A 27,046-nucleotide genomic window follows, 5' to 3' on the forward strand; every position below is an offset into this window, starting at 1 on the left:
ACTTTTGCATTTTAATACATTTGGAAGGAAAAAAACTTTTAAATTTATCACTTCTGGTTTGCTACAATCTATTTATATACCGCCAAATTAATTTTCATGGTGAACACTTTCATGTCTCTTCAGCACAAATCCTTTGTTATAAGATAATTATCCATGTATACTAGTTTGTTGTGTTGTAAATGTCGTACCTTGATGAACGTATCTTTTCTTTTATGTACACTGAGAGCATATGCACCAAGACAAATTCCTTGTGTGTCCAATCACACTTGGCCAATAAAATTCTATTCTATTCTATTCTATTTACTTGCAGGGAAATCAGCCCTAATATGCAATGTTCAGTACAGATATTCACCATACATTTATATACATTTAGTTGGTGTGTTGGGGTTGGTCTTCCTATCTATGACATTTTTCATTGAATGGTTCTTTTCTAATTTGTTTTGGAACTACTATGCAATGTCTGCATATATAATTCCTAGTATATATTTAGCCTGGTATTCTAGCCTAACTCTTCTATTCTATTCTATTCTATTCTATTCTATTCTATTCTATTCTATTCTATTCTATTCTATTCTATTCTATTCTATTCTATTCTATTCTATTCTATTCTATTCTTTATCATGGAAGGATATTACTTTTTCTAAATTTTGGCTATTTTCCCTTCTTCCGTACAGCCCAGTAAACAACTGATTTACTGATTTACTGAAATGATTAAACAGATTAACAGAGATGGAAGGGACCTTATAGATCATCTAGTCCAACACCCCACCCAAAGCAGGAGACCCTACACCATTTCTGACAAATGACATTCCAATCTCTTCTTGAAAGTCTCCAGTGATGAAGCTCCCACATCTCCCGAAGGCAAATTGTTCCATTGGTTGGTTGTTCTCACTGTCAGAAAAATTCTCCTTATTTCTAGGTTGAATCTCTCCTTGATCAGTTTCCATCCATTATTCCTTGTATGGCCTTCATGTGCCTTGGAAAATAGCTTGGCACCTTCCTCTCTGTGGCAGCCACTCAAAGATTGGAACATTGCTATCATGTCTCCCCTGGTCACTGGTCACTTCACTAGACTACCTATGCCCAGTTCCTATAACCGTTCTTCATATGTTTTAGTCTTCAGTCCCCTAATCATCCTGATTGCTCTTCTCTGCACTCTTTCTAGAGTCTCAACATCTTTTTTATAGTGTGGTGACCAAAACTGGAGGCAGTATTCTAGGTGTGGTCTAAGGTTTTATAGAGTGATAATAGTACCTCACGTGTTCTTGATTGTATCCCTTTGTTAATGCAATTTAGGATAACATTGGCTTTTTTAGCTGCTGCTGCACACTGCTGGCTTATATTTAGCTGGTTGTCCACTAAAACTCCAAGATCTCTCTCACAGTTACTGGTATTAAGCCTGGTATCACCCAGTCTATATGTGTACTTTTGGTTTTTCTTGCCTAAGTGTAAGACTTTATTTTTCTCTACATTAAATTTCATTTTGTTAGATAGGGCCCAGTGTTCAAGTCTGTCAAGATCTGGATCCTGAGTCTATCTTCTAGGGTGTTAGCTATTCCTGCCAGCTTAGTATCATCTGCAAATTTGGTAAGTTCCCCTTCTATTCCCTCATCTATGAAGATATTGAGGAGTATTGGGCCTAAAATGGCACTTTGTGGTACCCCACTGCTTACTTCCCTTGATATAGATGTAGACCCATTAAGGATTACTCATTGAGTACAGTTTGTCAGCCAGTTACAAATCCATCTGGTAGTGATGCTATCTCTCCCTTTTTTTTCTAGCTTACCAATAAGTAGGTTGTGGTCTACTTTGTTGAATGCCTTGCTAAAGTATATATAAGTATATTATGTCCACAGTATTTCGCTGGTCTACTAATTTAGCCACTATGTTGAAGAATGAAATTAGATTGATTTGGCATGATCTGTTTTTACAAACCCATTTTGACTGCTAGTTATTACTTTATTCGTTTCTAGATGTTGGCAGATCTGTTTTTTTATTATTTTTTCCAGTATCTTCCCATATATTGATGTTAGGCTGATTGGTCTGTAGTTTTCTAGTCTGTTTTTTTTTCCTTTTTTGAAGATGGGAACCACATCAGCTCTTTTCCAAACCTCTGGTAGTTCCCTGGTGCTCCAGGATTTTTGAAAGATGTGGTACAGTGATTCTGAGATGACATCTGCCAGTTCCTTTAGAACTCTGGGATGTAGTCTGTGAGGTCCTGGTGATTTGTATTCATTAAGATCAGACAGGTGTTCTCTTACTTTTTTTTTTTTGCTTATTTTAACTTTTATTTCTAGCTTCTTTTACACTTATGGTTTTGGTAGGTTGGGCTATAGTTTCTTTTTGTGTGAAGACGGATGCAAATAATTATATAAGCAGCTCTGCTTTCTCTCTGTTGCCTGTTACTTCCTTGCCGTCTTCTCTCTTTAGCGGACTGACTGTTTCCTTGATTTTTTCTTGTTATTTATATGTTGGAATAAACTTTTTTTATTATCTTTAACTTTTGTTGTAAGTCTTTGTTCATCCTGAGCCTTTGCTTTCCTGACTTCATCTTTGGAGAGTTTGGCTATCTACTGATATTCTGCCTTAGTTATGTGTCCCTCTTTCCATTTTTTGTACTTATCCTTTTTATCTTTCAATTTGTCAGAGAGATCTTTGTGTAGTCATGCTGGTTTCTTCTTGGATTTGTTTTTCTTTCTCATTGGTATTGGGCTTTTATGATATTTTTCAGAGTTTCCCAAGATTCTTGAGTTGTTTTCCCCTTTAGGATTTTCATCCAAGGAATCTTTCCCAAGTTCTCTCTGAATTTATTAAAATTAGCTCTTTTAAAATCTCTGGTATCTTTATGTTCTATTGCTTGTGTTTGCATTATGTTGAATTCTAGTATGACATGGTCACTCTCACCCAAGGTTTCTGCAGTTTCAACTCCCTCTATCACTTCTCTTGTAAGAATTAAGCCCTGTATGGCTGTCCCTCTAGTTCCCTCCTCTACCTTTTGGACAACAAAGTTGTCAGCTAGGTTGGTTAGGAACTCCACCTCCTCTTTTATGGGGTCTGGGTTTTTTTGAACAGTTTGTATCCTTCTATCAGTATATTCCAGTCATGGGTTTCATCCCACCAATTTTCTGTTACTCTAACTATATCTTATCTACCTTCATGTATTAATTGTTGGTTCACCCTGTTTGTTCCCCAGACTTTGTGCATTTGTATATAGGCACTTGAGATCTTTATGTCTGACTCTGGGTATGCTTCCTACGTCTCCTAATTGGTGCTTGTGTTGGTCTTCCTTCCCATCCCACCTTACTTCATTATTGACTTGCTTTCTGACGGTTTTTGCTTGGAATTAGGTCCTTGAGATCCTAAAGATTGGTCACCCTCCCCCATCAATTTTGATAAATTGAGCTAGTCATTTTCCAAAAACATTCTTCCCAGTCTTTGTGAAGTGCAGCCTATCCCTTGCCAGAAGCCCATCATGGAGATAATACAGACCATGGTCCAGGAATCCAAAGGTTTTTTGGTGACACCAACCCTTTATCCAGTGGTTCACTTCTAGAATTCTTTGTTCTCTTACCGGATGTTGTCCTTTTGTTGGCAGTACAAATGAAAAAACTACTTGTTCATCTAAGTCCTTGACTTTCTTGCCTGGCTGCTTGTAAACACTTAATATTGTTTTCAAATCCTTTTTTCTGTTAATAGATTTCTTTTAATCTGTGGGTTTTATTATTTTGGTTAGGTTCTCAGCCACATCTTTGATTTTAGCTCCAGGGAGACAACATATCTCTCTGGGTTTACTGTCTGGTCTACAGATGGCTGGTTCTGTTCCCTTGAGAATTGAATCCCTTATCACCAACACTTGCCTTTTTTTTCCTAGGGAAGTTTGTGATATTTTTCTATCTATCTATCACAGAAGCACCTGATGGTGCTACTTTTTTAGGGACATTTAATGAGACTTCTTTTCTATGTGTCTGCATGTTTTCTTCCAGGGAGAGCCCATGAAATTGATTGCTTAGCATCAGTGGGGCTGCATCAAAATGAGTTGGGTTGGACAGGAATTTTATACTAGGTTTGTATTTTTTTTCTATGAGTGACATGTTTCCATCTGTCTTTTTCTTCTTCTAAGGCAGGACATGAAATTGAGGTCCGCATCAGGATTGCATTTGACCTCAGAGGGCTGGGGGCGTGGCATGCCCAGGGGTGTGGTCATGGTGGACTAAGGGAGGACTTCCCTGAGACCCTCCCTCAGTCTCATTATAGAGGTAATCCTCGAGTTAAATTGAGTTAAATGTAATAGAGTCTGCCAATTACATTTGTAACCCGAGGATTCATTTGATTGAATCTCATTAAATGAACATGATCACTCCCTGCTTTCCCCATTGCATTTGTTAATCAAATGCACAGGTCATTAAATGCACATGAGGTATCTCAGAGTGGGGAAGAACATGCAGTGTTCTAGTGCAGGCCATCCAAGGCCTCCCCCAATCCACTGAGATATTTCATGCCTCCCTGGGGTCCCCACAATTGTTTCCTCCCATCATGCCCCGCCAGGCCACCACAAACTGGGCCTGCTCTGCTAGCATCCCAGTTTCCACTTACTCCTCCCCACCCCATTACCATGGATTACTTACTTTTTGAAGAGCTCCAGAGCTCCAGAAGAGGCTGACCCATTGGCAGAGAAGCCAAAGTGTTTTATTCAGATGATGGCGAAGCTGTAAGAATATGAAATCTGAGGGAAACACTTGAACTGTGGCCTTGTGGCCAACAGGCCTCTGGTAGTAGAAAAAGCCTCCTGCTTCAGGGATTGAGGCAGCAGCAGCAGCCAATAAATGAGGAGCTTGCTTCCTTTGTCTCATCAGTCTGAACTGCAAGTCCCTTGTTGATTGGCTGTCATGCCCCAATCCCTGAAGCTACTCATTCGAACTAGCCAGTTGGCAGCAAGCAGGAGATTGCTCTTCGCCAGTCAGAGTGGGCCCAAACTAAGCCTGCAGGCCCTCATGGCAGAGAAGCTGGTCTTTTATTCAGATGGGAAAACTGTTTTCCTTACATCTCACGTTTTTACAGCTTCCTGGGCTTCCAAATAAAAGACTTTGGCTTCTCTGCCATGTGGGTCAGCCTCTTCTGGAGCTCTTTGAAAAGTAAGTATAGTAAAGCCATAGGAAATGAGATGGGGATGGCCAGATGCGGCTCATGGAGGCTCCATTTTGGCTTGTAACAGGCCGGGGGAGGCTTCCGGAGACCCAAATGGAGCCTTGGAGGGCTGGATGCGGCCCATGGAAAATCCACTTTGGCCTGTAATGGAGGCTCCATTTTGGCCAGCAACAGGCTGGGGGATGCCTCTGGAGGCCCTCGCAGCCTGTTTTTACCGGCAGAGTGCTGCAGGAAGCTGTCCAAGCAAAAAACAGGCCGCAAGGGGACAGCTAGCAGAGGCATCACGGGCTGGTCCTATGCTATTTCCAGGCTGGCCCTGCAGGTCAGATCTAAGCACCTTGAGTTTGACACCCCTGCTCCAAGGGGTCAATTCTTTTAGAAGTTGTTTGATTATTATTATGTTCAATTTGGGCGTATTCTTCTTGCAAGGTTTGGGGTTTCTCATTTTGTAGGTTGAGTTTCAGAGTGCTTAGAGTTTCCTCTAGACCCTTTACTTTTTCTTCTAGTAGCTTGATTAGTTTACATTTGGTAAATATATAGTTTGAGTATTCTATGGGCATAAGTGCAGGGGTGAAATGCTCCTGGTTCTGACTGGATCTCGTGACCGGTAGCGATCGGGGCCGGCGGTTCGTCAATCCGGTAGCGATTGCCGAACCACCGTCGACACCCGCCGCCCAATTTTTGGGCATGCAGAAGGTTTTGCGCATGCGCAAAAGGTCTGTGCACGCATGTGACGCGGGACGTGTGGACTTCTGAGCCGGTAAGGAAGGTAAGTCGATTTCACCCCTGCATAAGTGTATACATGGAACATGTTCTGCAGATCAGAATAGTAGAATAGAATAGAATAGAATTTTATTGGCCAAGTGTGATTGGACACACAAGGAATTTGTCTTGGTGCATATGCTCTCAGTGTACATAAAAGAAAAGATACCTTCATCAAGGTACAACATTTACAACACAATTGATGATCAATATATCAATATAAATCATAAGGATTGCCAGCAACAAGTTATAGTCATACAGTCATAAGTGGAAAGAGATTGGTGATGGGAACTATGAAACGATTAATAGTAGTGCAGATTCAGTAAATAGTCTGACAGTGTTGAGGGAATTATTTGTTTAGCAGAGTGATGGCCTTCGGGAAAAAACTGTTCTTGTGTCTAGTTGTTCTGGTGTGCAGTCCTCTATAGCGTCGTTTTGAGGGTAGGAGTTGAAACAGTTTATGTCCAGGATGCGAGGGATCTGCAAATATTTTCACGGCCCTCTTCTTGATTCGTGCAGTATACAGGTCCTCAATGGAAGGCAAGTTGGTAGCAATTATTTTTTCTGCAGTTCTAATTATCCTCTGAAGTCTGTGTTTTTCTTGTTGGGTTGCAGAACCGAACCAGACAGTTATAGAGGTGCAAATGACAGACTCAATAATTCCTCTGTAGAATTGGATCAGCAGCTCCTTGGACAGTTTGAGCTTACTGAGTTGGCGCAGAAAGAACATTCTTTGTTGTCCTTTTTTAATGATGTTTTTGATGTTAGCTGTCCATTTGAGATCTTGCGATATGATAGAACCCAGAAATTTGAAGGTTTCTACTGTTGATACTGTGTTGTCAAGTATTGTGAGAGGTGGAAGTATGGAAGGGTTTTTCCTAAAGTCTACCACCATTTCTACGGTTTTGAGTGTGTTCAGTTCCAGATTGTTTTGGTTGCACCACAAGGCTAGTCGTTCGACCTCTCGTCTATATGCGGATTCGTCATTGTCTCGAATGAGACCAATCACTGTTGTGTCATCTGCGAACTTCAGTAGCTTAACAAATGGATCATTGGAGATGCAGTCATTGGTATACAGAGAGAAGAGAAGTGGAGAGCACACAGCCTTGGGGGCCCTGTGCTAATTGTACAGGTATTTGATGTGATCTTGCTTAGCTTCACCTGCTGCTTCCTGTTTGTTAGGAAGCTTGTGATCCACTTACAAGTCTGTTCCGGTACCTGTAGCTGGTTTAGCTTAGTTAGAAGAATGTCTGGAATGATGGTATTGAATGCTGAACTAAAGTCTACAAAAAGGACCCTTGCATAGGTCTTTGGAGACTCAAGATGTTGTAGGATGTAGTGCAGAGCCATATTAACAGCATCATCTGTTGATCTATTTGCTCGGTATGCAAATTGCAAGGGGTCTAAGAGCGGATTCGTGATGGTTTTCAGGTAGGAAAGCACTAGCCTTTCAAAGGTTTTCATGACTACAGATGTTAGAGCAACTGGTCTGTAGTCATTCAGTTCCTTGATGGTGGGCTTCTTCGGCACTGGGATGATGGTAGAGCATTTGAAGCAAGAAGGAACATAGCACATCTCTAGTGATTTATTGAAAATATGGGTGAAGATGGGGGCCAATTAGTCAGCACAGACTTTTAGCCTGATTCTTATTTTTATTGGATGGGTTTTTAAAATTCTGTGATTTTATGGGGAAGTACGTTTTTTAATATTTTGGGCATTTAAATTAGTTTTTTAAGGGATGTTTTTAATTATTGTATGTATGTATATTTTATCTGCCTGTTCACCGCCCTGAGTCCTTCGGGAGAAGGGCGGTATACAAATTAAAATATTATTATTATTATTATTATTATTAAGCAAGAAGGAGTTATCTTGTCTGGGCCTGGAGCTTTTCCTGGCTTTTGTCTGTGATCAGTTTCTTTTTCCATGAATGAATTTTAAAAAAAGTGAAAATGAAAGTGTAGAAGATTTTACCACAGATTTTTAGAAGGTAAAAATATTCAATTTAGAATTTTGATATTCTAACAACATTTAAAATTTAAAATTTTGGGGGAAAGTCTAGCTAAAAATTTAAAGTTCTAACAGTTAAAAAACATCTAGTTTGTGGATTTAAAGTTCTATAGTTCGAAATTGTCTGGTTTAAAATTTTTAAGTTCTAGCAGATCATTTAAATTGTCCAATTTTAAAATTGTCAGTGTTGAGTGGGCTTAAGTGCAAGGTTCATTCTTGGCCTGTACTAGAATGTTGTATAATTAGTCCTTTCCTCCCATCCTTCTTATGATCCTTTCCCTCCCTGCCTTCTTGTGGGCTTTTATCTCTTTCTTCTCTGCTTTTATATGTTCCGTACTTGCTAGCTTTTGATTTTTTTTGACTTGTGTCCTGTATTGTCTTTTTATCCTCTCTTCCTATTTTCTTTTCTCTGCCACTATCGGGTATTCAACTCTCCCTGCTTTTCTCGGTTCATGGTATTCCCCCCCGTCTGTTGGTCTGCTGCCCTGCTCTGTTGCCATTCTCAGTCACCGGTTTGCTGATCCACTGTGCTGAAATGTTCCACCACCACTGACGGCCTCCAGTTCCACCAATGCTCTACCATCACTTTTTACATTCCTTTCTATATTGGTCTCAAGATCTGCTTCACTGTGCTGCTCCTTGCTGCTGGCTCTCCTTTCTGTTGCTGCTGCTCTTTGCTCCTCTGCCACTTGGCTCCCTTTTGCTGGTGCGTCGCAACGGTGTGCTGTTTTTCCCAGCAAACAGGACTGCCTGGATGGCTTACAGTAAGCTCACCACTTGTCTTCCCTCTACAGCTGGTTCTCCTCCTCCTCCCCCCTGCTCCTCTCTCTCAACAGCTTGCCTTTTTGTTCTCTGGTTGTTGCTTTGCCCTCAGTCAGCTTGCCTCTCTGCCCCAAGGATGATTTTCCTTCCTCCTTCACAGCTGGCCCCACACGCTCACTGGCTCGCCTCCTTGTTCTCTGCTGGTGCGTTTTGCCTCTCCACTCACCTCACTTCAGTGATAAATGAGTTCTTCCTAAAATACTTTTTAAAACCTTATCTTAATTTTAAACAATGATAGAGAATCCTGGACTTCAAGTGAAGATATTTTCATCTTTTCTTACAAGTTTGTAATAAGAAATAAAGGGTTAATGGAATTCACATTGAAACTAGCACACTTGCCTGGTTTAGGGATGGAGCAATGTAAGAGATTCCAAGTAATACTTAAGGAACAGTTTCTTCTACTCTCATGAACCAAAGTTGGAGTCATTTTTCACACAGTATCCACAATAGAAATTAGATGCTTTGGTTTTCATTTCTAAATAGGCAAATATCCCCACTCATAAGTGAAAGATGTAAGGATAGTTAAATAACCATTTCCATAACGTATTAGTTTTTTTAGTGATCCCCTTTATCTATAATCACATTCCCTTTTTTCAAACCAGGAGGGGCAGTAATTTAAAATCTCCCTGACAGATAATTCCAGTAAGGTACCACTGGTTAGACTAAACCTCCTGTTGCCTCTTAGCCTTTCCAGCTTTTCTACTTGCATTTATGCCTTTAGCCTAGCAATAGGCAAACTAAGCAAAATGATATCTGGGTTTAATTGCCCCTATCATAGAATTATAAAACCCAACAAATGCTGCATCAACCATGGGTCACATGTTTTACTGTAATAAGAAATTCCCATATTAAAACAAGCAAAATTTCTACATTTAAATTGGAATTTATTGGAAAAATGAAATATAGCATAAAATGAGGAAAGGCAATAACTACACACATAAACTTCCAAATAAATTTGTACTAAAGTAATGAAAGTAGCTACTGATTATTTTCTTATATGGGTTTTTGAGTTTCAGCACAGGTTCAGCGTTCATTATAGTTGGAAATGAGATGATCTTTCTCTCCAGATTTTAGATACTCAGAACCTGATCATTCCTCTTGTTCCTCTTACTAGCATCTCCTCCATTTCTCTTCTTTCTGACTCCTATCTTTCACTTCATAGAAAATGGAGATACTTGAAGGCTAGATTCGCTGGGAAAATTGTTGCTTTGCCTAAGCAAGAATTATCGAACAACAAATGACTGTTTAAGAAAGAGACTGTCAGTTCTGCCCCAGTCTGATCCAGCGGTGAAATCCATTTACCCTCGCTACCGGTTTGGGAACAGGAGCGCGCTGTGTGTGCTCTTCTGCACGTGCACAGAACCTTCTGCACATGTGCAGATGGTAAAAAAATGGGACATAATGATGTCCCGGCAGGTGGGCGGAGCCTCCCATCGCTGCCGCTACCAGTTCAGCAAGCCAGATAGAACCAGGGGATTTCACCACTGGTCTGATCCCCTAGGAAATAAAAACTCTCGACTTCATTTGGGTTGAAGCGAAATGTATTTTTATTAAGAGATGCTGGCTGCAGTAAAGTCAGATGCAATCTAAAGTTTCCTGTGCAATAATACAGAAGTATTCTCTTGGTTCTCTAGCCCTTCCCTGGTAACCAGTCCATCTTTAGCCAATGCGACATTGCCAAGATGTTTTGGGAAACTCTGAGGTGTTTAGGCTGGTGAAATTCCACACTAAGGGCAAGACTTCAGGAGTTGGCACGAACCAGATTCTAAACTGCTCTGCTCTTCTTCAACTGTGCCCACCTCCCTAATTCCCATTATAGAACCATACAGATTTATTGCCAGTGTTCCCCCTCCCTTCCCCATTGCTTTGATGGCAGAATGCCAGCAAGGCATCAAGCCAAAGGTGGTGGATCTGACAGAGACTTCTTAAGAAAATGAAAACTGATTTCTATCTGTTGATGCATCTCAGCATCTAATCAGTTTATCAGATGCTTTAGGCTACAGTACTGTAGAGTGCCCCTTCATGGATTACTGCCTTGTCGTGGCGAAGGGGCTTGCATAGCTCAATGAAGCTATGAGCTATGCTGTGCAGGGGCACCCAAGATGGACAGGTCATGGCAGAGAGCTCTGACAAAATGTGATCCACTGGAAAAGGAAATGGCAACCCAGTCCAGTATCTTTGCCTTGAAAACCCCATGGAAAGTACCATGGATGAAGAAGGAGAGTGCAAAAGTTGGCTTGAAACTCAACATTAAGAAAACTAAGATCATGGCATCTGGTTCTCTCAATTCCTGGCAAAAAGTTGGGTAAGAAATGGAGGTAGTGACAGATTTTCCTGGGCTCCAAGATCACTGCAGATGGGTACTGCAGCCAAGAAATTAGAAGACGCTTGCTCCTGGAGAGGAAAGCTATGGCAAATCTAGATAGCATTCTAAAATGCAGAGACATCACCCTGCCAACAAAGTGCATATAGTCAAGGCTATGGTTTTTCCAGTTGCAATGTATGGCTGTGAAAGTTGGACCATAAGAAAGACTGAGCGTCAAAGAATTGAGGCCTTTGAACTCTGGTGCTGGAGAAGACTCCTGCGAGTCTCTTGGAATGCAAGGCGATCAAACCGGTCAGTCCTAGAGGAGCTCAACCGTGATTGCTCTTTAGAAGACCAGATCCTGAAGATGAAACTGAAATACTTTGGCCACCTAATGAGAAGAAAGGATTCACTGGAGAAGAGCCTAATGCTGGGAAAGATCGAGGGCAAAAGAAGAATGGGACGATAGAGAATGAGGTGGCTGAATGGAGTCACTGAAGCAGTTGGCATGAGCTTAAATGGACTCCAGAGGATGATAGAGGACAGGAAGGCCTGGAGGAACGTTGTTCATGGGGTTGCGATGGGTCAAACACGACTTCGCAACTAACAACAACAATTGTAGAATGCCAAATGAATGGCTGTCACAATCCCCAATATATATACATATACATATACATATACATATACATATACATATACATATACATATACATATACATATACATATACATATACATACATACACACACACACATATATTCGTAGGTTTTCACGGGTATGGGTATGTAGGTCTTGGCATTTTTGGGTCTTTTCCCGTGTAAGGTTGAGAGTATCTTGGCGACGTTTCGACGAGGTCTCACTCATCATCTCACCTCCCTACCAGTATTTATAAAGAGACGGCAGCTCCAACCACTCTTTGCTCGAGACGCACGAAGCCGAAGACACCAGCCTGAAGATGATGAGTGAGAGCTCATCGAAACGTTGCCAAGATACTCTCAACCTTACACGGGAAAAGACCCGAAAATGCCAAATAAAAATATATATATACATATATACATACATATATACATATATACATACATATATACATACATACATCAGAAAACAAATATATACATACATACATACATACATATATATGTATCTTATTATATTTTATAGAACAAAGCATGCCTATTTTTTATTTCAAGACTCATATATCTTGTAGATTGTGTTGACATGCATGTCAGAGTTTCTTGAAAAACCCAAATCCAGAAGCAGACACAGATAACTGAATCAGCTGGATTCATTAACTTCTTTATATTCATAACACATAAAGTATATTTACAATACCAACAGTTGATTTTTTCAGCTCAGATCAGCAGACATGTTCACACACAAGAGTACAGCAGAGAGACATTAACACACACTCACTGTGAATAGTTTCAGTTTCAATTCTCTGCACAGAATCAGAAGCTGCAGTCTAAGACACGCCCTGGCTCCAGTCTGTCTCAGCTCACAATTGGCTGACCCTGTTACTGTGTCTTTCCAGTCATGAATAGTCTAACAATGCAGATGGGGGAATGCCAGAGTGTGGCTAAAGTTAATTGGGAAAGTCTGGAATGAAAAGATAATGTGTCATGACTGTTTAGTCACCAGTTTATATGCACCAAACTTGCTGACTATAAAATGCAATAAATAGACAAGATATTTCTTTTCTTTTTTTCTTTTTTTTCAAAAATGACTTTATTCAACCTTTTTTTAGTTTTAAAAATACATTTCCATTTTTACAGCTTTCAATTATCAGTATCGATTCAAATTTCACATTTCCAATTTATGGCCTATTCTATATATTTATGTACATCTTTAAATACATAATATCTTTTATTATATTTTACATTTGTTCTTTAACATCATTTTGACATTATATACATACATATTCCTTTTACCCTTTAACATGTTTTATCATAATCATTTGCTTTCTTCTCTCCTATCTTCACAACAAATGTATCTTCTATTAGAGGCTTACAGTCTTCTTGCAAACAAATGCTAGAACTCCAGTTTCTGCTCTATCCGCATTACAATCCATCACAAATCCATTTCTGCTGCGGAGATTGGACAGTACATTTTTTTTCTGCCAAAAGGCAGATGCCCTCCGGGTCTGGAGCTTCTTTCAGGCATTAGAAGGAGCGCTCCCCTCAAGCCTCCAGAAACTTTTCTGGGGCTTCTCCGGGGGGCTCAACTTCAGCCCGAATGCTCATCTCTCCCTCTTCGCCCGAGGGAGAGATTTTCAAGCCGCCGGACAGCTGATTTACGCTGTCCTGGCAGTCCTACGGACTCACAGGGTTAGCTGTCTAAAAAAGACCGCCATCAACGAAGAGGAGCCAACCGGAAGTCGCTTCATCTCAAGTTTTTGTTCTGTAATTTCTTCTAACCATTTTTTTATTTTCATCCAATATTTCTGGGCTTTTGGGCAGATCCACCACATGTGATAAAATGTCGCTTGGTCATAGTTGCATCTCCAACAGTTTGGTGATCTATTGGAGTACATTTTGGTCAGCCTTGCTGGTGGTAAATGCCAACGATAAAACATTTTATAGATGTTTTCCTTGTATGATGCCAACGTTAATTTATAGTTTTTCTCCCTTATTTTTTCCCAATGTTCCAAATCAATATTTTATCCGAAATTTTTGGCCCAAGTTATCATTGTTTCTTTTACTGTTTCCTCCTCCATTATAAATTTTAAAAGACAATTGTAAGTTTTAGTTATCATTTTTTCCTCTGTCCCTAATATTTTGTCTAATTCTTGTTGTTCTTTTTGGAAGCCATAATTTTATAAATCTTTTTTATATCTTGTTTGAATCTGTAAATATGGCCACCAATCTATTTCTAGTCCTTGAGATTTTAATTCTTGATTAGGTTTTAATATTCCTTGTCCATGCAATAGCTCATTATATGTAACCACCTTATTCCAGTCTAAGACATTGGGGTATATCATGGCTTCCATGGTTAATAACCACCTTGGGATTTTTGTATACTGATTGCTCTTTACTTTCCGCAGACGTCTAATAATGTGTCTCTTATCTGATGTCTCTGGAAATATGTATGAGATTTATTTTTCCCCTCCAAGATGAACGCATGCCAACCAAGCTGTAAATTGTAGCCTTCTATTGTTAATATCCTCTTATTTTTAAGAGTTATCCATTTCTTGAGCCATGTTACACCTGCCGCTTGGTAGTAAAGTTCCCAATCTAGAAGTCCAAAACCTCCCTTACTTCTACTGTCTTGTAAGAGTTTAAGCTTTATTCTAGCCTTCTTCCCTAACTAAATAAATTTTAAGATTGTTTTATTTAATTCTACAAAGAAGTTTTTCCCAGGTTTTATTAGTACTGTTTGAAATAAAAGTAGTATTTTAGGTAAAATATTCATCTTTTTTGTCTCAATTCTTCCAATTTATGATAACTATTAATAATAGCTATTAATTTTCCAAATCCTTTTGTATTTGCTGTAAACCATTTGTGTAATTGTTCAATTCTAGCATTAATTCCCTCCAATAGCTCCTAAAATGTTTTGTATATCTCTGTCGGAATCCCATCTGGTCCTGGTGTTCTATTATTTTTTGGTTTCTTGATAGCCTCCTTCAACTCCATTAGAGTTATCTTATCGTTTAGCATTTTCCTAGCTTCCTTCGGTATTTTTGGTAGATCCCTCATTTCTAAGTATTGCTTGATGTTTTCTTCTGGGATATATTCCTGACTATATAATTTATTTAATTTTTTTGACTAATTTGAATAATAGAATAAAAATTCTATTCTACTCTACTCTACTCTACTCTACTCTACTCTACTCTACTCTACTCTACTCTACTCTACTCTACTCTACTCTACTCTACTCTATTCTATTCTACTTTCCCCCACCCCTCTGATTGGTAATGGAGATTTCCGTCCTCATCCTGTAATTGTTGTATTAATTTTTTCGTTCTCTCCTTCTTAAGTTTATATGACACCAATCTCCCTGGTTTGTTTGTGTACTCAAAAAAGTTTTGTTTTGTTGTTTTAAGGTTACGTATCATTTCTTCTTGTAGTGCTATATTAAGTTTGTGCTTCACTAAGTCTCTTTCTTCTTTGATTTTATTATTATGTGGTTCTTTTTGCAATACACATTCCAATTCTTTAACTTTTTCCTGAAGTGTCTTTTGTTTCTCTTTTCCTTATTTCTTCTCGCTGTATAGGCTGTTTTTAAAACCTCGAATATGCGCTTTCATTGTGTCCCATAAATTTTGTAGTGTTGTTTGTTCTTTCCGGTTTTCTGTAAAGAAAAATCCAAGCTCTTTTTCCATCATTTGTACCAATGTTTTCTCTTTTAGTATCCTCTGATTTAATTTCAATCTCATTTTTTTCCTTTGTCCTTTCCATTTTATTGTCAATGGATTGTGATCAGCCCATGTATTTGGCAGTTTCTCTATTTCTTCAATTGCACTAATCAGTTCCGGATTTATGCATGCCATAACAATTCTCAACCAAGAGTGAGAAAAAATTATATTGTTTCTTCTTTGGATTTAATTCTCTCCATACGTCTCTGAGATTTAGCCCTTGAATCATTTTTGAGAATGTATTTGGTAATTGTCTTCTTTTTTTCTTGTTTGTTTTTTTGTTCATATAGTCTCCCTTGTTGTCTACCACTGCATTGAAATCACCTATTACGCATGAATTATCCCATTCTAACTCTATTATTTTCTGATTTAGTTTGTGATAAAATTTCTTCTGGTTTGTGTTTGGTGCGTATATTACCATTAAGAGCATTCGTTTTGGGTTGTTATTTCTATTACTAAAATTCTTTCATCTTTATCAGCCTAAATTTGTTTTGGGTTTAACCATTCCTTTATGTACACTGCTATTCCTCTTTTCTTCTTGGATGCTAATGCCAGATGAAGTTTTCCTAATTTAGGGGATTCTAGAATACTGCCATATTTTTTCTTAATATGGACCTGCTGCAAACAAATAATATCCATATTTGGTCTTTGAAGTTTTTTCTTTTTTTCCCTTTTTTTTGTTTTTACAAAAAAAAAGCTTTCCCCCCCTTTTCCCCCTCCCCCCTTTCCTCCCTCCCCCCTCCCTTCAAAAAACCCCCTCCCCCCGACTTCCCAGAACAAACACAAGGTATAGTTAAAAATAAAACAAACATATGCTAAAAATTTTCCCTCCTAACTCAGTTATACTCCTGCATTTCTCGTCAAATCCTAACCTCCCCCAATGCAATAAAAAATAATACATCCTAATCATTCAAAGGCAGTCTGATATCTCTTCATCTGATATCTGTTTTGAATATAGTCAATCCATTTTTTCCACTCATTTAAGTATCTTTCTTGCATATTGTCTTTCAAAGAGGCTGAGGTTTTTGCCATCTCAGCCAAATTGGCAACTTTCAATATCCATTCTTCTATTGTAGGTAATTCTTTTTTCTTCCAATACTGTCCTATCAGTAATCTTGCCGCTGTTATTAAATTTAAAATCAATTTAGTCTCAATTACTGTACAGTCTGTGATAATTCCCAGTAAAAAAAATTGCGGCAGGAACTTTATCTTCTTTTTCAAAACATTTTGTAGAATCCACCAGATTCTTATCCAAAAAAGCCTTAATATTCTTGCAAGTCCACCAAATATGAAAATATGTAGCGTCATCACAATTACATCTCCAACATTTTGCTTGCATATCTGGGTACATACACGATAATTTCTTAGGATCTAAATGCCATCTATAAAACATTTTATAAAAATTTTCCCTTAAATTCTGTGCCTGCATAAATTTAACATTTCTAACCGAAATTTTTTCCCAGGTTTCCAATAATATTGGCTCCTGAAAATTTTGTGCCCACTTTATCATACAATCCTTTACCAAATCCCTTTCAGAATCTATTTCAAGTAACACATTACACAATCTCTTTATATGCTCCTGAAACTGATTTCTAATTTGCTTTACCAAATTTTCCTCATTCTGCACTATACCAATTTTCTGATCTTCCTTCCATCTAGCACATAATTGCCCATATTGAAACCAAGTATAATTATTCCCTTCTTCTTTTAATATGTGCAGAAATTTTAATTGCAAATTACCTCTTTCAGTATACAAAAGATCTCTATATGTAATCATTTCCTGATTCTGTTCTATATTTATATTCTCTATTGTATGTCTGGGACTTGCCCAAATAGGAACCTTATAATTTAGTTTATAAGAGTATTTTTTCCAGACACGCAAGAGAGCAGTTCTTAACACATGATTTTTAAAAGCCTTATCCACCTTTTTGTCATAAATTTTGTCATAAATGCATGCCGTCCATATAGTAAATCATAACCTTCTATATTCAGGATTCTTTCCTCCATTAGATTAAACCAATCACTTATTGCAGAGAGAGCAGCTGCTTCATAGTATAATTTAAAATTGGGCATTTTTAAGCCTCACCTTTCCCGTGAATCTTGAATTATTTTCATTTTAACCCTCGCTTTTTTACCTTCCCATATAAATTTATTAATTCCAGTCTGCCATTCCTTCAAATTTTTATCTTTCCTAATTATTGGTATCATCTGAAAGAGGAATAAAAATCTAGGTAAAACATTCATTTTGATAGCAGCTATTCTCCCCAGCAACAATAATTGCAATTTTTTCCAAACAATCAACTCCTCCTGAACTTTTTGCCATAACACCTCATAATTATTACCATAACATCTCATAATTATTCTTGTACAATTTCACATTTGATGATGTAATATAAACCCTTAAATATTTAACCTTTTTTACAATTTCAAATCCTGTTATTTCCTCTAATTTTTCTTTCTGTTGTCTGGTCATATTTTTTATTATCACTTTTGTTTTATGCTGATTTACCTTAAACCCTGAAACCTTTCCATATCAATCAATTATTTCCAACAGAGAAACACTTGAATTTATAGGATTCGTTAATCACCAAGTCTTCTGCAAAAGCTCTAAGTTTATATTCATATTGTCTAACTTTAATTCCCTCTGTCTCCTTTGATTCTCGTATTTTATCCAGTAATGGCTCCAGAGTTAAAATAATGGTGATAAAGAACATCCCTGTCTTGTTCCTTTCGCAATCTTAAAACTTCTGTTAAATTACCATTAATTATTATCTGGGCTGTTTGCTCTCCATAAATCGCTCTAATTATTCTTACAAAAGCATCTCCAAATTGCATTTTATCTATTAACTTAAATAAAAAATCTCAATGCAATCGATCAAAAGCTTTCTCTGCATCCAGATAAATGCTGCTGGAATAAAAATTTTCTTTTCTAAATATTCCAATAAGTTTACAATCTGCCTAACATTATTCCTCATCTGTCTCCCTTTTATAAATTCAGATTGATTAGTATGAATTCTTCGTTGTAAAACTAACATTAATCTATTTGCTATTATTTTAACAAAAATCTTATAATCATTATTTAAAAGTGACATTGGCCTATAATTCCCAGGTTTAGAACAATCCTGTTCCTCTTTTGGTATCAATGATATAAAAGAAGTTCTCCATGAAGGGGGAATTCCGCCTCCTAATTGTATCTGATTAAATAATTCCTTAAGTGGACCTAACATTTCATCCTGTAAATTCCTATAACTTGCTGAAAGCCCATCCTTATCAGGAGTTTTCCCCATTTTTAATTGTTTAATTACCAAAATAATTTCTTCAGAAGTTATAGGCCGATTTATTCTTCCCTTTGTTCTAAAGTTAAGCTTTCAACCTTATAATCTTTCAAATAATTATCGATATCCATATTCAATATATTATCTTTAGTGTATAAATTTGTGTATCATTCTAAGAAAGCTTTTTTAATTTTATCCTGTTGATATCTCTCTTTACCTTTATATTGTATTTTTTCTATAGTGCGTTTTCGTTTTTTCCTTAAAATGTATGCTAACCACCTACCAGGTCTATTTGCATTACAAAAGGTATTATGTTTGGCATATTGTATATTTGTTGCCACCTGATCAGCCATTATCATATTAAATTGACTCTGTAAGAACTTTATTGCATCTTTAAGTTTTTGATCATGCGGATTATGTATTAATAATTGTTGTTTCTTATAAATTTCCTCTTCTAGATACCTATGCTGTCTTTGTTGCTTATTTCTCTGTCTATTGTTAATATATATTAATACACCTCTCATAAAAGCTTTACTGGCGTCCCAAACCATTTCTATCGATGTTTCCTTACTCAAATTATAGTCAAAAAATACTTTCATCTGCTTTTTACATTGATTTACATTATCCTGATATCTAAACAAATTTTCATTTAATCTCCATGTTCTTTTTTTTCATACTGCAATTCCATCCAAACTGGGCTATGATCAGACAAACATCTTGAAAATACCTTAATTTTCTTTACCCTAGAAAGCAAATTATTAGAGGTTAATATAAAATCAATACGTGAAAAAGATTGATGCCTATCAGAGAAAAAAGTATAGTCTCTTTCCTCCAGGTTCCGCAATCTCCATACATCTCTCAACTCAAAATCTTCTATCATCTCAAAAAAGGATTTAGGGAGCTTTGCATGTGCAGGTATCTTTTTAGAAGAAATTCTCTTATCCTTTCGTGTATCAATTACTCCATTCCAATCTCCTAATATAATCAACGATCTATAATCCCATAGAATCAATTTATCATACAATCCTTTACCAAATCCTTTCAGAATCTATTTCAAGTAACACATTATACAATCTTTTTATATGCTCCTGAGACTGGTTTCTAATTTGCTTTACCAAATTTTCCTCATTCTGCACAATACCAATTTTCTGATCTTCCTTCCATCTAGCACGTAGTTGTCCATATTGAAACCAAGTATAATTTTTCCCTTCTTCTTTTAATACATGCAGAGATTTTAATTGCAAACTACCTCTTTCAGTATACAAAAGATCTTTATATGTAATCATTTCCTGATTCTGTTCTATATTTATATTCTCTATTGTATGCCTGGGACTCGCCCACATAGGAACCTTATAATTTAGTTTGTAAGAATATTTTTTCCAAACACACAAGAGAGCAGTTCTTAACACATGATTTTTAAAAGCCTTATCCACCTTTTTGTCATAAATTAAATATGCATGCCATCCATATAGTAAATCATAACTTTCTATATTCAGGATTCTTTCCTCCGTTAGATTAAACCAATCACTTATTGCAGAGAGAGCAGCTGCTTCATAGTATAATTTAAAATTGGGCATTTTTAAGTCTCCCCTTTCCCGTGAATCTTGAATTATTTTCATTTTAACCCTCGCTTTTTTACCTTCCCATATAAATTTATTAATTCCAGTCTGCCATTCCTCCAAATTTTTATCTTTCTTAATTATTGGTATCATCTGAAAGAGGAATAAAAATCTAGGTAAAACATTCATTTTGATAGCACCTATTCTCCCCAGCAGTGATAATTGCAACTTTTTCCAAACAATCAACTTCTTCTGAACTTTTTGCCATAACACTTCATAATTATTCTTGCACAATTTCACATTTGATGATGTAATATAAACCCCTAAATATTTAACCTTTTTTACAATTTCAAATCCTGTTATTTCCTCTAATTTTTCTTTCTGTTGTCTGGCCATATTTTTTATTATCACTTTTGTTTTATTCTGATTTACCTTAAACCCTGAAACCTTTCCATATCGATCAGTTATTTCCAACAGAGAAACACTTGAATTTATAGGATTTGTTAAAGTAATCGCCAAGTCATCTGCAAAAGCTCTAAGTTTATATTCATATTGTCTAACTTTAATTCCTCTGTCTCCTTTGATTCTCGTATTTTATCCAATAATGGCTCCAGAGTTAAAATAAACAATAATGGTGATAAAGGACATCCCTATCTTGTTCCTTTCGCAATCTTAAAAGCTCCTGTTAAATTACCATTAATTATTATCTGGGCTGTTTGCTCTCCATAAATCGCTCTAATTATTCATACAAAACCATCTCCAAATTGCATTTTATCTATTAATTTAAATAAAAAATCCCAATGCAATTGATCAAAAGCTTTCTCTGCATCCAAAAAAATAAATGCTGCTCGAATAAAATTTTTCTTTTCTAAATATTCCAATAAGTTAACAATCTGCCTAACATTATTCCTCATCTGTCTCCCTTTTATAAATCCAGATTGATCAGTATGAATTCTTTGTTGTAAAACTAACATTAATCTATTTGCTATTATTTTAACAAAAATCTTATAATCATTATTTAAAAGTGAAATTGGCCTATAATTCTCAGGTTTAGAACAATCCCGTTCCTCTTTTGGTATCAATGAAATAAAAGAAGTTCTCCATGAAGGGGGAAATCCCCCTCCTAATTGTATCTGATTAAATAATTCCTTAAGTGGACCTAACATTTCATCCTGTAAATTCCTATAATAACTTACTGTAAGCCCATCCGTATCAGGAGTTTCCCCCATTTTTAATTGTTTTATTACCAAAATAATTTCTTCAGAAGTTATAGGCCGATTTAATTCTTCCCTTTGTTCTAAAGTTAAGCTTTTAACCTTATAATCTTTCAAATAATTATCGATATCCATATTCAATATATTATCTTTTAGATATAAATTTGTGTATCATTCTAAGAAAGCTTTTTTAATTTTATCCTGTTGATATCTCTCTTTACCTTTATATTGTATTTTTTCTATAGTGCGTTTTCGTTTTTTCCTTAAAATGTATGCTAACCACCTACCAGGTCTATTTGCATTACAAAAGGTATTATGTTTGGCATATTGTATATTTGTTGCCACCTGATCAGCCATTATCATATTAAATTGACTCTGTAAGAACTTTATTGCATCTTTAACTTTTTGGTCATGTGGATGATGTATTAATAATTGTTGTTTCTTATAAATTTCCTCTTCTAGATACCTATGCTGTCTTTGTTGCTTATTTCTCTGTCTATTGTTAATATATATTAATACACCTCTCATAAAAGCTTTACTGGCGTCCCAAACCATTTCTATCGATGTTTCCTTACTCAAATTATAGTCAAAAAATACTTTCATCTGCTTTTTACATTGATTTACATTATCCTGATATCTAAACAAATTTTCATTTAATCTCCATGTTCTTTTTTTTCATACTGCAATTCCATCCAAACTGGGCTATGATCAGACAAACATCTTGAAAATACCTTAATTTTCTTTACCCTAGAAAGCAAATTATTAGAGGTTAATATAAAATCAATACGTGAAAAAGATTGATGCCTATCAGAGAAAAAAGTATAGTCTCTTTCCTCCAGGTTCCGCAATCTCCATACATCTCTCAACTCAAAATCTTCTATCATCTCAAAAAAGGATTTAGGGAACTTTGCATGTGCAGGTATCTTTTTAGAAGAAATTCTCTTATCCTTTCGTGTATCAATTACTCCATTCCAATCTCCTAATATAATCAACGATCTATAATCCCATAGAATCAATTTATCATACAACATTCTGTAGTATTTTTCTTGTTGCTGATTAGGTGCATATATACCCAGCAGAAGAATCTTTTTTGTTTCTAATATAAGTTCAATAGCAATATATCTTCCATGAATATCTGCCTCTATTAACTTAGCTGGTATATCCTTTCTTAAATATACCACTATGCCATTTTTCTTATCCAAAGCTGAAGCAACAAAATGTTTATCTAATTTTGAGTTTATTAGGAATTTTTGATCTGATAATTTATTATGTGTCTCTTGTAAACAAATCACATCATTTTTAAATTGTTTCAGATAATGAAATATTTTTCTTCTTTTCTGAGCTGAATTCAAACCATTGACATTCCAGGTCAGAATTTTATTTGCCATTACTGGCCTCCTGAAGCTTTTGAGCAATCAGCTGAAGATCCTCCTCCCGTATCTTCGGCCTTGCTCCTCCCACCGCTTCTGTAGCAGAATCCTGATCTTTGCTTTGAATTTGTTGCTCCTTTTCTTTACGCTTAAGGGCTCCCCTCGTCACTCTTGTGGTTGTTCATCAGATGATAACATCACTGGGGTCACCTCAACTTCCACACTCATTTGACTCTCTTGAATTCTTTTTTCTGTTACTTCTATTTCAACTTTCAACACAGTAGAAAAAAAATCCTTGGCCTTCAGCACAGTATCAATACGATATCTTCTTCCTTGATAATACACTGTCAAACCAACTGGAACTTCCCATCTAAATTGAATCTGGTACAAGTTCTTGCGTAAAAAATATAAAGTCTTTCCTGTCCCTTAGCATCTTGGGAGGAATCTCTTTCAAAACCTGCAGCTCCTGATCTCCTATTTTCAGTTTTTTCTGATATGTAATTTGCAGGATCTGATTTCTCATTGTTCTTTTCACAAAATAAACTACAATGTCTCTAGGGAGTTTCTTCTGCCAGGAATTAACTCTGTATATTTTATCAATTTGATAAGCAACCTCTTGTGGATCAAGTTCCATAAATTCAGCCAAGGCTTCTGATAAATTTTTTTTTAATCTTCACCTTTTTCCTCTTGTAATCCCCTAATTCTCAGTGCTCCTTCCATCATCCTATACTGCATCACCACCACATGATCTTCATTTTTGTCCAATTTTATTTGCATTCCTCCCATTTTATTTTTTAATTGCTGATTTGACTGGGCAATTTCTTGCACCTCCTCCTCCAACCCCTCCAGTCTTTTTACCAAGCCTTGAAAAGCCATCAAAATATCTTTTCTTATTTTTTTCTTATTCTCATTTATTTCTTCTCTTATCTTCTCATTATTTTCCATCAGCTCCTTAAACCTCTCTTCAAACATTTTCCCTTGCTCTTTAAGCATATCTTCTAAAGCTACTTCAGATCCCCTTCTGCCAGCAGTCTTAGGTGGTTTAGTAGCCATTTCAATTTTTAAAGTCACAAAATTTAACTTTAAAACTTTTCTTTTCCCCTTTAAATATAGGAGAGCTCAATTCGTTGCAGTCCACAGATAACATTTCTTAGTTACACAGCCAGCTTCCACTTTCACTTCACTTCACTTTCACTTCCTCTCAGACGCCATTTTAAACAGTCAGTTAAGGAAAAAAAATTTTTTTCCCCACTTTTTAAAGGGTAGAAGTCAGGAAGTCAGAAATACTTGCGATCCAATAATTGTTCACTCGCGTTTATTCCATCTGCATGTAGAAATCCACAGAAAAAATCAATTGGGCAGAGATGGACACTTTCTTCTTTTCCTGCTTCTGCAGGAGCGCGCTGAAGTTCGGAGCTCGGCAGGATTTCAGTGGGACTCAACCCTCCGGGGCTCTGCTTCACAAAGCCAAGCTCCTGGGGAGATCTACCACTCTCCCACCGCTCTATCCTCTCCCTTTCTCCCAGGGAGAGAAGTTGAAGCCAGTGAACAGCTGATTTTCACTGTTTCGTCGGCTTTTACGAGGTTTCAGCATGGAACGCCTTGATTAGGCACCCAGCGAGGAAAGTGGCGCCACCGGAAGTCAATCTTTGAAGTTTTATCAGTGTTTGTTTTCATTTGGCCAGAGAGTTCATACCGTTGATGTTAAGTGATATCATCTGAATTCCTTCTTCTATCTTATTGTTTGTTGGTATATTTTGTTCCTTTCTTAGCTCTTATTTCCCTTTGTGCTCTTGTCCTGGCTCCTTCCCTTTCATAACGCTCCGTTTCCATCTATTCTCTTATGTCTTGTTCAGATATTTTTTCTTCTAATACCTGATCTTCTTGACTTTTATTTTCTATTTCCTCCCTACTAGCTTCTTGTTCTTCTTCTCCAGTTATATAATGGTCATAGAACTCTTGTTACTTGTCCAAGGTGTCTATTCGGAATTTCTTGTCTTGCCACATAATTAACATACCCTCCAGTATGAGCCATCTGAATAGTACTTTGTATTTAACTAGTTGTGAAGATAAAAAGTGATGACTCCATCTTTGTTCCCTTACTCTTCTTGGTACTTGCTTCAAAGTTAGAATTTCTTTCCCCTTACAGATTAATGGTTCATCTCTTGTCTTTCTTGTAAATCTTATATCAACTTCCCTAGGCAGTTTGTGGCAATGGGTGTAATTGATATGAATCCTGTATGCTTCATCTATATCATTTTGCATTTCTTGTACATTTTTCTGCAATGGATCAGCTAGTAGTTCTGCCATCAGTTTTGGGAGATCTTCCTCTTTGCTTTCCACTATATTTTGGAATCATAGGAAAAATGCTGATTTCTCCAATTCCAAAAGTACTACAGCCTCCTCCAGATTTCTGCCTACTCCAATTTCTTCTCCGTTTGTTCTGTTCTAGCTTCCACTGCAGGGGTGAAATTGCTCCCGGTTCAGACTGGATTGCCTGATCTGGTAGTGATGGCAGCGGGTGGTTTAGAGAACTGGTAGCAAAAATCCCTGCCCCACACCCATGCCCAGCTGATCCGCATGATCATCAGAGGTTTTTTTTACTTTTAAAAGCACTTTTTCTTCAGCCAAAAAAATGCTTTTAAAAGTAAAAAAAAAGCCTCTGATGATCACACCGCTCAGCTGGGATCATCAGAGGCTTTTAAAAGTGTTTTTTTACAATCTCTTTGGCTGAAGAGGTTGTAGAAAGGGTCCTTTGATGATCCCAGCTGAGTTGCCTGATTGTCAGAGGCTTTTTAAAAGCATATTTTTACAGCCTCTTCGGCTGAAGAGGTTGTAGAAAAAATGTTTTTAAAAGGGTCCTCTGATGATCGCAGCTGAGTTGCCTGATTGTCAGAGGCTTTTCTTTTCTTTGAAAGGCAAAAATAAACCTGCTTTTAAAAGAAAAGAAAAGGCAACTCATCTGGGATCAGGCAACTCATCTGGGATTGTCAGAGGAGCCTTTTAAAAGCATTTTTTCAGCAGAAGAGGTTGTAGAAAAAATGCTTTTAAAAGTAAAAAAAAAAAGTTGGCCACGCCCACCCAGTCACATTACCCCCACAAGCCACGCTCACAGAACTGGTAGTAACAAATTTTACATTTCACTCCTGTTCCACTGTCTTTGTCTTCTGTTCATTTCTAGCTATCGTCTCCTGTATTGTGCCAATTTTATTGTCCAATTTGCGGATATTTCCTTTTACCTCTCCCATTTTGTTCTGTATTTCTTCATGGTTTCTCATGATTATTTCTTGCGTCTTCATCATTGTTTCTTGAATCATCATCAACATTGACTGCACACTTTGTCGGTTCAATGAAGAACCTGATTTCTCACCGCCCAATATACTTTCCACTGAGCGTTGTCCCGATGGAGAGGCCATCATCGAAGTTGTTTTTTTCTATTTTTGTGACCGTTGTCGTCATGTTTTTAAAAAATGTTTCTACAATACCATGTATTAATTACACTTATTGATTTGTTTCCATTTCTTTTTTCTCCATCACTGATCTACTTTTTTGTTCTAAATCTATTTATTCTACTTTATTTTAAGAGAGCAATTTGCAATACTTTAAATATAGAAGTGTTCTACAAGCATAAAAATATTTACTTTGAGTCTTAGAAATTGTAGAATTTTAAATGACATAAAAAATCAAAACTTGGATGTATCTGAAAGGTATCTCTAGTCTATAATTAAGTTATTAATCTCTAAACATTTAATTAATTGACTAAGTTCATGTATTTCTATACAATCTGTTATAAATATTTATCAGATATATTTAGAATTTCCTTAAATTGATTCTCTATCTATTACGTATATAAAACTATAAATAAATCAAGGTCTTCATCTAAATTTATAATCCTGTATATCCTATTGAATATACATAAATCTAACAGTACAATAGAGTCCAAATGGATCTAATAGTATAAAATTTGTATCAGTTAATATATGTTTTGATATAAATATGACTATAAATATTTAAATATCAATATCAAGTGTATATAACCCCTATTCACTTGTTTTCCTTCTAGATTTACTGTTCATAAATAGAGTCCATTTTCAATTTATGTCTTATTTGTAAGCAAGTCTCTTCTAGAGTTCCAGATCTGTACAGTCACCACCAAAAGTGGCCACCTCTGTTAATGCCAAATTTGGTAGCTGTCTCTTTAAATCCAAGATGTCTCCCTTCTATTTAGCCCAGTCA

General features: G+C 36.6%; 1 protein-coding gene across 1 annotated transcript in view; it reads left to right on the plus strand.

Annotated features, from left to right (window-relative positions):
- The window catches only part of ADGRG2 (adhesion G protein-coupled receptor G2), a 331,018-nt gene that overhangs the window by 233,635 nt on the left and 70,337 nt on the right, over positions 1 to 27,046 (plus strand). The gene's annotated exons all lie outside the window — the stretch shown is intronic.

Source organism: Ahaetulla prasina, chromosome 5, assembly GCF_028640845.1.
Source record: "Ahaetulla prasina isolate Xishuangbanna chromosome 5, ASM2864084v1, whole genome shotgun sequence".
Taxonomy (NCBI): Eukaryota; Metazoa; Chordata; class Lepidosauria; order Squamata; family Colubridae; genus Ahaetulla; species Ahaetulla prasina.